Source organism: Octopus sinensis, linkage group LG3, assembly GCF_006345805.1.
Source record: "Octopus sinensis linkage group LG3, ASM634580v1, whole genome shotgun sequence".
NCBI classification, from domain to species: Eukaryota; Metazoa; Mollusca; class Cephalopoda; order Octopoda; family Octopodidae; genus Octopus; species Octopus sinensis.
In genome coordinates this window covers 8,305,880-8,316,692 of record NC_042999.1, presented here as the reverse complement: position 1 = coordinate 8,316,692, position 10,813 = coordinate 8,305,880, and the positions used below count along the sequence as shown (strand labels likewise).

Here is a 10,813-nt window from a genome sequence, read left to right as displayed (position 1 = left end):
ATTCTTCCTTTCTAAGATGTCGGATCACTGGATCTCCTTCGGGGTTAATGTCTTTCCATGCTGGTATCGGCATATGGTGAAGGCCCGTGGCTCAGTGTTCAGGGAATTCGGTTCATGACTTTATGGTTGTGAGTTTGAAAACCAGTATGGCCTTGTGTCATCCTTGATCAAGACACTTCACTCTAGTCCACTCAGCAGGCAAAAAAGGAGTAGTACCAGTAATTCAAAAGGGTCCAGCCTTGTCACACTCTGTGTCACACTCAATCTCCCTGTGAACTACATTAAGAGAATGCTTGTCTCTGGAGTGCTCAACCACTTACACGTTAATTTCGCAAAGGGGCTATTTTGTTGGCCACAACAACTGGAACTTTTGTTGCTGTAAGTAATGGAGTGCCAGTCATCAATTTAAGAACATTGACAGCCTCTGTCTTTGTAGACACTCGTGGAAGCCCTGAGAGGGCCAATGATAGTCCTTGAGGGCCCTCAATAGTTCTCAAAGGGCTCCCGATTGTCCTCAGAGGGCCCATGATAGTCCTCGGAGGGCTTGTGATAGTCCTCGGGGGGTGGGTGGGGGGTCATAGTTCACAGAGTGCTTGCAATAGTCCTCAGAGGGCCCGCGTGAGTCATCGGAGGGCCTGCGAGAGTCCTCGGAGGGTCCGTGATAGTCATTGGAGGGCCTATCATAGTCCTCAGAGTGCCCACAATAGTCCTGTGACTGTTCCGAACGTCTGCAATGTTCAAGTGCAATCCACTATATTGTTCATAAAACTGAAAAGGCACTTCACCACCTAAAGCCCCAAAAGCATCCCCTAAAAGAAGTCATTTCAGCAGCTAAATATTCCCTTACCATCTAAAGTGTTTAACTAAATTCTCCCTCTAAATACTTTAAACACTCACATCTCCCCTCAACTGGAATTCCATTTTGTCCCATGTTCCATTTCATGGATGTTTCAGTAGAGAAGGGATATAACTCATAAGCTAAGCTGCCCCTCACCAACTGATTAATCTAAATACATCTGCCCCTGTCCACTTAACCAGCTGTCCATCTTCTTATCTACCTTACTATCCACCCATCAATGTCTCTCTCTCTCTCTCTCTCTCTCTCTCTCTCTCTATCTATCTATCTATCTATCTATCTATCTATCTATCTATCTATCTATCTATATCTATCTATCTATCTATCTATTTTTGTCTGTCTATCTGTCTGCCTGCTTTTACATCTATTTAGCTGTCTACCTATCTATCTGTCTGTCAGTCTGTCTATCTATTATCTGTCTCTGTGTGTGTGTCTATCTACATATCTATCTACATATCTATCTATCTATCTATCTATCTATCTATCTATCTATCTATCTATCTATCTATCTATCTATCTATCTATCTATCTATCTATCTATCTATCTGTCTGTATGATTACCTATCCCTTTCATTGCAGCGGTCAATACGATTAAACATTGAAACGACCTACACCATCAACAAAGCTAATGTTGTCTGTTACAATATTCGAACATTTTAAAAATATTTTTCGAAATTCTTTGATGTTTCGTCATTTAGTTAATATCAGATTCTTGCACTGCAATAAACTACATTGAACTTCAAAGACACGCAAACCCCTTCCTCCACACACATACACAAATATATATATGTGTGTGTGTATACATATATTACATGTATGTGTGTGTGTTTGCGTGCGTGCTCACACGTATTTGTACGTATATGTATTTGTTTACACATTTGAAGATATGCATGGTATACTCAACCAAAATCGTTTGCGGAAGAAAAAGTTAATTGATCAAATGGAAAAAAATGAACAATGTTTTTAAAAATATCATCTGAATTTTTATTCTCTTTAAAAACAAATCATTTTAAATATATTTTTTAATAAAACAGTAGAATATTATAATACAGTTTAAGTATATATTGATAAAAAAGTAAACTTTTGTCTAACATATATTTCGTGAAAATTACTGTTAATCAAGCGTAGCAGATGCAAAACCGAATTGACGAATTGCCAGGTTAAAAGTCACGGCTTAGCGACAGCTTTTTCATGTGATCGGCCAAGTTATGGGCCAGTTAGTATCGAGACATCACGTAATGCATTGCTCTAGAAGTTGTTAGAACATCTAACAAGCTCATAAACTGGTTACCATTGGGAATGAGATCCAGTCGTAGAAACTATGCCAAAGCAGACAGTGGTGCAGTTCCCTGGCTTTCCCAGCTCCTGTCTAGCCGTCCAACCCATGGAGGACGGACGATAAAATGCCGATGATGCTCTTGGTAATGATTAAGGCGGCGAGCTGGCAGAAACGTCAGCACGCCGGGCGAAATGCTTTGTGTTATTTCGTCCACCGCTATGTTCTGAGTTCAAATTCCGCAGAGGTCGACTTTGCTTTTCATCTCCTTTTGGGGTCGATAAATTAAGTACCAGTTACGCACTGGGGTCGATGTAATAGACTTAATCTGTTTGTCTGTCCTCCTTTGTCCCCTCTGTGTTTAGCCCCTTGTGGGTAGTAAAGAAATAGGTATTTCGTCTGCCGTTATGTTCTGAGTTCAAATTCCTCCATGGTCGACTTTGCTTTTCATCTCCTTTTGGGGTCGATAAATTAAGTACCAGTTACGCACTGGGGCCGATGTAATCAACTTAATCCGTTCGTCTCTCCTTGTTTGTCCCCTCTGTGTGTAGCCCCTTGTGGGTAGTAAAGAAATAAGTAATGATTACAAACACAGGCATGCTTTGGGCGCCAAATGTCAGTGTGAGGTTGGCCGCAGCTAAGCTAACCACACTCTCATTTTGTTGCTTTTAACAGCCAGTCTAATGACTCCTTCCTCAAGCCAATAGACAACAGCTAGCCTTGCAATCATGAACCCAGTATGGTATATTTTCTCCTATCTTGGCAGCAGCTTATTTACAGAGCTTCTTCAATCAACTTTTTCTAAGACCTACAGAATTGTCCTTTCGGTGAGTAAACTTTGTTGTTGCAGTTTTCAATTCACGAGCAACATGGAACATATTCGTGTGGTGAAGTAAAATTCTGTTAATAATTCAAAAGTGTTGTTTATTATATGCAACTCAGATCGAACTTAAACCACCAGCATCTCACATCTTCTTTGGCCATTCTTTGTCCATTGCTACATCTCGTAACACTGGTATAAATTCTAAACTGCAATACTATAGGCTCAACTAAATGCAATGCAGTTATTTCTCTAAAGTTCATTTTTTTTGTGCTTCTATGTTTGGGGCCTTTATTTATCAATAATTTTATTAATTATTTATTAATAATTTTATTCATTATTTATTAATAATTTTAGTTTCGTAACTTGAGAAAATGCACGCTTATATTTTACTTCATATATTTTCATGCAATACTAAGTTGATATCATCATCATCATCATCATCATCATTTAACGTCCGTTTTCCATGCTGGCATGGGTTGGACGGTTCGACTGGGGTCTGGGAAGCCATGGAGGCTGCACCAGGCTCCAGTCTGGTTTGGCAGTGTTTCTACAGCTGGATGCCCTTCCTAATACCAACCACTCCGTGATTGTAGTGGGTGTTTTTTACGTGCCACCGGCATAGGTGCCAGAGGAGGCTGGCAAATGGCCACGATCGGTTGGTGCTTTTACATGTCACCTACACGGATGCCAGTCAGGCGGCACTGGTATCTGCCACGTCCAGACGGTGCTTTTTACGTGTCACTGGCACAGGTAACTTAACTACAATTTCCATGATATGGAGCACATACTCTTTTACTTGTTTCAGTCATTTGATTGCGGCCATGCTGGAGCACCGCCTTTAGTCAAGCAAATCGACCCCGGGACTTATTCTTTGTAAGCCCAGTACTTATTCTATCGGTCTCTTTTGCCGAACCGCTAAGTGACGGGGACGTAAACACACCAGCATCGGTTGTCAAGCAATGCTAGGGGGACAAACACAGACAAACAAACATATACACACACACTTATATATATATACATATATACGACAGGCTTCTTTCAGTTTCCGTCTACCAAATCCACTCACAAGGCATTGGTCGGCCCGGGGCTATAGCAGAAGACACTTGCCCAAGATGCCACGCAGTGGGACTGAACCCGGAACCATGTGGTTGGTAAGCAAGCTACTTACCACACAGCCACTCCTGCGCCTAAAGCGAAAGAAATTCCAACAGAAACAGTTTTATTCGGTCAGAGATCTGGAAAACACATTTCGTGTCCTACTGTTTCGTATTACAGCTGACCAAGGCAGAAACCTAGTCTTGGCTGTTCAACTGCAGTAAATAGGAACTACCATCCATGAGATTTACTGATGGTCAAAGACAAAAGACAGACTCACTGGAAGCTAAAAGCATTTGAAGTGAAATGGTTTATTAATGTTATCACATGGGGAATAGAAGCAACTGTATTGGTCGGTACACCTGTCACAAGGGATCGGACTTCAATTCCACCAGGTACAGGAGTTTCCGAAGTGCATTTTGTACCATAACGGAATCTTGGAGCTCTGAAATGACGTACACACAAACATACACATGTACATACATATATATTTGTTTGTGTATGTATATATATATATATATATATATTTTATCCCGGGATATAAAAAAGGAGATCTCACGGAGAGTAAGGGCCGGATGGAAGGCGTTCAATGGCATAAGGGAAGTGCTCAAAGGAAGGTTGGACAGGACCACCGCACCAACCTCATTAACAGTGCAGTTCTGCCTACAATGTTATATGGTAGTGAAACATGGGCGACCACAAAGAGAGAAGAGCAAAGACTAATAACGGCTCAAAGAGCCATGGAAAGGTCAATGCTTGGTATTTCGTTGAGAGAGCACATAAATAGTGAGATCATCAGGAAGAAGTCCGGCGTGAGAGATGTCATCGCAGAGTATACTCGCAGCAAGTATAGATGGGCTGGACACGTCGCCCGGCTCACCGATAATCGGTGGACGCATGCAGTTGTCGAGTGGTACCCGCGCGAGCGGAAACAACCACCCGGAAGACCTCCACGACGGTGGAGTGACGATTTCAAGAGGACGATTGGGATCACGTGGATGAGAAAGGCATGATCCAGAGAGGAGTGGACAGCGTGCTGTGACTGTTATATAATCATCACAACAAACATGAACAATCAACGTCGCCCATTGTCTCCCTTGATAAAAGGACTTTCACTTTGTTTCCCGCCAAAACAATTAACTTGTACAACAACGGCAGTCGAATAAAGTATCTTGTATCGTTAACACGTTGTTTCAGTCTCTCTCATTTTCTTAATCTTTCATACTAAGTACTCACTACTTCCTTTAATACTCAATACATTATATATATATAACAACAACATGGTGTCAGAATACTAAAAGAACCCAAAATACAGAAACCAAAGGAAAAAAGAAGTTGAAATCATACTTCAAAGACGAAATGGAAAATTTACCGCATCCAAAAGACCTAGACTTTAATCAGGAAAATCTAGCCGCAGCATGGAAAAAGTGGAAAAAAGAATTCAATCTCTTTTTGATAGCAACAGAAAGTGACATGAAGCCAGACAAAGTAAAAACTTCAATGTTTTTAACTTGCATCGGTTCTAAAGGCCGAGATATCCATTCCACACTGGATTTCGATTCACCCGACGAAGAAATGAACCTTCAGACAGTAATCGAAAAATTCGATGCATATTGTGAACCCAGGAAAAACATAACTTTCCTAAGACACAAATTCTTCACATGTGGACAAGCGGAACATCAAAAATTCGATGAGTACGTAGTAGAGTTGCGCCAAAAGGCACAACAGTGCGAATTCGGCAACCTCACAGACAGTCTCACCAAAGATATTCTGATATGTGGAATCAGAGACATGAGATTAAGAGAAAGATTATTGAGAGAACCAAATTTAGACCTACAAAAAACAATTCAAGCAGGTCAGAGTGCAGAGCAAACACGACTCCAATCAAGGATGCTAAATGCCACATCCGAAACAAGAGATAACGAAATCTCGAGGGTATATAGTCAACACGACAGAAAAGGCGCCAAAACTCAAATACCCGCCATATGCAATCCAGACATCAAAACGAACAGGGCGGAAGTGACAGAAAGCCCGCGAAGTTTCAAGCGCCAAGTCAACACTACGTCACTAACTGTCACTATTGTGGTTATAATCACAAAAGAAATAAATGCCCAGCATTTCACAAGACATGTGAAAAATGCAAGAAACAAGGACACTATGCAAAAATGTGCAAATCAAGAAAATTTGTACATAAAGTAGAGATACATACCGACGATGAATCAGATGACGATACACATGCACTCGAAATGATCACTGCAAATAATTCCCGCGTGCACAAAATCGAAAAGTTCAAGACTCCAAAAGACATTTGGACGGTCGAACTAAAAGTGAACAACTCGAATGTAACATTCAAAATAGATACAGGAGCAGACGTAACCGTACTGCCATTCAGAGAATATAGAAATATAATTCCAAAACCACAACTGCAAAAAACTTCAACTCGATTATCAGCTTATAATAACACAGCTATAAAAGTGCTAGGAAAATGCACAGCAGTCATTAAATACAAAGAATTATCAAAGCAAATAAAATTCATTGTTGCAAAAACAAACTCGCACGCAGTTATAGATGCAAAGACAGCTAAAGATCTGAACCTGATTCAGAGAATTTCAAAAATAAATTCGTCGAACACAAACGACATATTAGAAAAATATGAAGACTGTTTCGGAGAAATCGGCACTTTGTCAATAACACATCATATCACAGTGGATCCACAAATAACTCCTGTAATTCATCCACCAAGATCGGTTCCTTTTTCTATAAAAGAAAAACTCAACAAAGAATTAAAAAGAATGACAGAATTAGATATCATAAAACCTGTTAGTGAACCTACAGACTGGGTAAATTCCCTAGTCATCGTTGAAAAAGCCAACGGAAAACTCCGATCTGTTTAGACCCCAAGAATCTAAACAAAGCCATAAAAAGGCAACATTTCAAACTCCCTACAGCGGAGGACATTTTTGCACAAATGCATAACCCTAAATATTTTTCAAAACTCGATGCATCTAATGGATACTGGCAAATTCCAGTTGACGAAGAAAGCTCCCATCTTTTAACGTTCAACACACCTTTTGGAAGGTATCGCTTCACACGACTACCCTTTGGAATTCACAGCGCCAGTGAAGTTTTCCAAAAAGAAATTTCAAAAATAATAGAGGGCATAGAAGGAGCAAGAAATTCACAGGATGACATCATAATCTGGTCCAACACTTTAGAAGAACACACAAATAGACTACAACAAGTTTTCGATCGAATCCGAAAGCACGGATTAAAGTTAAATAAATCAAAGTGTATCTTCTATGAATCACAAATCAAGTACCTTGGGCATATATTAACCGAAGGGATAAAACAAGATCCAACCAAGGTACAAGCAATCATTCACATGCCACTGCCAACAAGTAAAAAAGAATTACAAAGATTCCTAGGTATGACAAATTACCTATGTAAATTTTTATCTAATTACTCCGAAGTCACAGCACCATTGCGCCAGCTTCTACAGAGTGACACGTTATGGTCATTCGACAAACCACAAATCGAAGCAATAAAAAAGCTAAAAGAAATGATTACCAGAAAACCAGTGCTACAATTTTATGATCCAGATCTACCAATAAAAATAACTACAGATGCTAGTAAGCATGGGCTCGGAGCGATACTTGAGCAGAAACACAACGAAAGATGGCTACCTGTTTCGTTTGCATCTCGTGCAACAACTCAAGCGGAACAAAACTACTGTCCGATAGAGAGCGAAGCTCTCAGTATAGTTTTCGCATGCAAGAAATTTCATCAGTTTATATACGGAACTCATTTCAGAATCGAAAATGACCATAAACCGTTGAAGCAAATATTCAAAAAATCGATCACTAAATGCCCCCCCAGAATCCAAAGATTTCTACTAACATTACAAAGATATGATTTTGACCTAAACCACATACCTGGTAAAGAATCAATTGTTGCAGATACCCTATCACGTGCATACCTTGAGCAAAATACTCCAGAAGTATCAGACGAAGATATGAAATCGCACATTCATGCAGTAATAAAAAATTACCCCATAACCGACACTAAATTAAAAGAGTATAAAGAAGCCACTGCAGACGACCCGTCTCTACAGACACTCGTCACATATACAAGAACAGAATGGCCCCCAAAAGACAAAATACCAATAAACATCAAACCATTCGTATCCGTTCGTGATGAAATATCAATCGTCAATGGTCTCGTTCTAAAAGGTTCAAGAATAATTGTACCTAAGTCATTACGTAGAGAAGCTCTACAGGAAATACATACCGGACACATGGGTATCGAAAAATGCATAGAGAGAGCGAAGGAATGTATATACTGGCCCGGCATTAACGCTCAAATCAAAGACATGATTAACACATGCTCATACTGCATTGACTACAAAAATCAACAAGCAGCCGAACCACTAATAAATCATGAAATACCTACTACACCATGGACCAAAGTGGGTACAGACGTATTTCACCTGTCTGGAAATTCGTATGTCACAATTATTGACTATACAACAAGATTTTTTGATCTACACGAAATAAATGATTGCCAGTCAAAAACCGTAATCAAAAAATTAAAAGAAACTTTTGCTAAATTCGGAATTCCGCAAACAGTTGTAAGTGACAACGGTCCAGAATTCAATTCGGCTGAATTCAAAAAATTTGCAAAAAATTGGCATTTTCATCACACGAAGACAAGCCCGCATTATCATCAAGCGAATGGCATGGTTGAGAGAAATATACAGACAATAAAAAAGACGCTAAAAAAGGCATTCAAAAGTGGCGAAGAACCTCAGTTAGCGCTCTTAGCATTACGCACGACTAAATTACAAAATGGTGCACCATCCCCTGCAAATCAAATAATGAATAGAACATTGCGAACAAATCTCCCAAACATACTACACGACAAAATTGGTATCAGGCCTCACAAAAAGAAGAAATCAAACATTACAACAGAACTCCCAGAGTTAAAACCACACGACACGGTTAGAATTAAGTTTAACAACAATTGGTTTAAAAGGGGCAAAATAATTAAAAAACTAGAGCAACCTCGTTCATACTTAGTTATAACAGAGGAAGGAAATACAGTCAAACGAAATAGACAACATATTCTTAAAACAAACGAACACGTTCGCATAACAGAAGAATTAGATTATGAAAATATATTTCCAAAGTCAACAAACACGCATGAAAAAACAAAACAGCACAACTACAGAATTCAACACTACAAAATAATAAAACCACAAAAGTGGACGACGAATAATTATTCCCTGTAGATACAGATGATATAAAAAAAATAAAAAAAAAAAAAAAAGGAAGATGTTATATAATCATCACAACAAACATGAACAATCAACGTCGCCCATTGTCTCCCTTGATAAAAGGACTTTCACTTTGTTTCCCGCCAAAACAATTAACTTGTACAACAACGGCAGTCGAATAAAGTATCTCGTATCGTTAACACGTTGTTTCAGTCTCTCTCATTTTCTTAATCTTTCATACTAAGTACTCACTACTTCCTTTAATACTCAATACATTATATATATATAACAACAACAGTGACCAGCGGTGTCAAATGGACGCCTGACTGACTGGTCGGTCAAAGTGATCAAAGTGATATATATATATATATATATAATATATATATATATACGTACACACACACACACACACACATATAATACACCTGCTGGTTGTTTATACACCTGTCTCCGTCTTTTGTTTTTCTGTAAATTTCAACTATATCCATACACATCTCTATTACTTTACTAATGTGGTTAGGGACGCATGATGGCTACCGTCTCTCTATATTCTCTATATTCTGAGAAAGGTGGCGAGCTGGCAGAAACGTTAGCACGCCAGGTGAAATGCTTAGCAATATTTCGTCTGCCGTTACGTTGTGAGTTCAAATTCTGCCGAGGTCGATTTTGCCTTTCATCCTTTCGAGGTCGATAAATTAAGTACCAGTTACGCACTGGAGTCAATGAAATCGACTTAATCCGTTTGTCTGTCCTTGTTTGTCCCCTCTGTGTTTAGCCCCATGTGGGGAGTAAAGAAATATATATTCTGATGTTCTGATATTAATCAAGATAATTATATTCTTAAAGGGTGACTGTAATAATCAAAAATGCTCAATGAATTGATTAAGTCGCCCTCGTGTGCGGATTAGATAAATATTTATTGTTTCGGTTTATAAACATTTATATTTAGCTGGAACCCAAATACATTTATACTTCAGTGTATGGCTGTGTACGCATGCATATAGGCAATCATGGAGGCGCAATGGCCCAGTGGTTAGGGCAGCGGAATCGCGGTCGTAGGATCGCGGTTTCGATTCCCAGACCGGGCATTGTGAGTGTTTATTGAGCGAAAACACCTAAAAGCTCCACGAGGCTCCGGCAGGGGATGGTGGTGATCCCTGCTGTACTCTTTCACCACAACTTTCTCTCACGCTTACTTCCTGTTTCTGTTGTACCTGTATTTCAAAGGGCCGGCCTTGTCACTCTCTGTGTCACGCTGAATATCTCCGAGAACTACGTTAAGGGTACACGTGTCTGTGGAGTGCTCAGCCACTTACACGTTAATTTCACGAGCAGGCTGTTCCGTTGATTCGGATCAACCGGAACCCTCGTCGTCGTAACCGACGGAGTGCTTCCATCCACATTTATACTTCAGTGTATGGCTGTGTACGCATGCATATAGGCATTCATGTTATGAGAGAGAGGGGGAGATAATGAAACGAGGAAGCACAC

At 39.7% G+C, this 10,813-nt stretch overlaps 1 long non-coding RNA gene across 1 annotated transcript; it reads right to left on the bottom strand.

Moving 5' to 3' along the window:
- Positions 1–247: 247 nt before the first annotated feature.
- On the bottom strand, positions 248–10,677 carry LOC118762708. Its single transcript, XR_004998461.1, has 2 exons — positions 10,612–10,677; positions 248–297 (listed from the first exon to the last, which is right to left on the bottom strand). It is a non-coding gene; the product is annotated as an uncharacterized LOC118762708 (long non-coding RNA).
- Between the last annotated feature and the right edge of the window lie 136 nt (positions 10,678–10,813).